Source organism: Phaethon lepturus, unplaced genomic scaffold, assembly GCF_000687285.1.
Source record: "Phaethon lepturus isolate BGI_N335 unplaced genomic scaffold, ASM68728v1 scaffold45175, whole genome shotgun sequence".
Lineage (NCBI taxonomy): Eukaryota > Metazoa > Chordata > Aves > Phaethontiformes > Phaethontidae > Phaethon > Phaethon lepturus.
This window is the reverse complement of record NW_010542058.1, coordinates 6,510-7,604: the sequence shown is the minus strand read 5'-3', so window position 1 is coordinate 7,604 and position 1,095 is coordinate 6,510.

The following is a 1,095-nucleotide window of genomic DNA, read 5'->3' as shown; positions in this document are numbered from 1 at the left end:
GGTGCAGACCTGAATCCCGCTGTCTGGACTCTGGAACATTTCGCGTCGCCCCTTTCCTGCATTCTCTTGGCTATTTTATTTACACCTTATTTATTCTTGCTCTTAAATCCGACTGATAGGACAAGGTAAAATTGATAACAGAAAGTTTATTCAAGAATTGTTCAACAGACAACCCTTAAGCAAGGAAATAAAATAACTACTGTAAGAACAAAGAAAGATCTCCAAAGAGGAGGGGTGAGGTGGGAGGGAGGGATTAGCTATAGTTCTTCTAATTCAGGACTATACAATTACAGTCGGGTTCTGCTCTCATGCCTCCAGTAGAACTAATTACATTATTCATAAGTACGAAGGTAACATAAAACTACTGGTCTTTCTAAATTACAATAACTAAAATAAGCTTGTTGTACAATGACAAGGAAACACAATGTCCTTTTATAACAAGTAAATACTAAAAAAGTACAATTTGATTCTTTTTTCCTCATATAAATACATAATATTGGGGATAAATAATACAAAAAAAGGAAAATATTTTAAACTGGCTATAACCAATAAATATATATGAATGTTCACCAGAACACACACCTATTGAAGGACATCTCGACTGAGTTGGACGAACGCCCTTCAAAGTTGTTTTTATACCCATTATATGTAAACTCTAAGTGCAACAAAGATGTCCAGACAAGAAAGCATTAGCAAATACTAGAGATCCATTCACTTCTGCTTCGATTGGAGGACATTCCATTTGTTCAAATATACCCTGTTTTCACGTAAGGTCAAGAGAAGAGGAGGAAAGAAGCGTAGGACTTCTAAGTCTTAAGATTGCTTTTCTGTTAACGAGCCCTAAGAAAAATACCCCCAAAACAAAAAACCCTGGCATAGTTGAACAGAGACTTCATGTCATCAGGGGCAAAGGTGGGAAAATATTCAGACCTGTCAACTCTTTCTTCCTCTCTTTGGACTGCTGTTATTGTTGATGGGGTTTTTTTAGGCATTTCAAAAACTTGTTTCCCAAACCTTTTGCAATTCTTAGACCTCTCTTATTCTAATCTTTTAAAATTATTATTGTTTTTGAGAGGGGAGGCAGGGGCCGGAGGG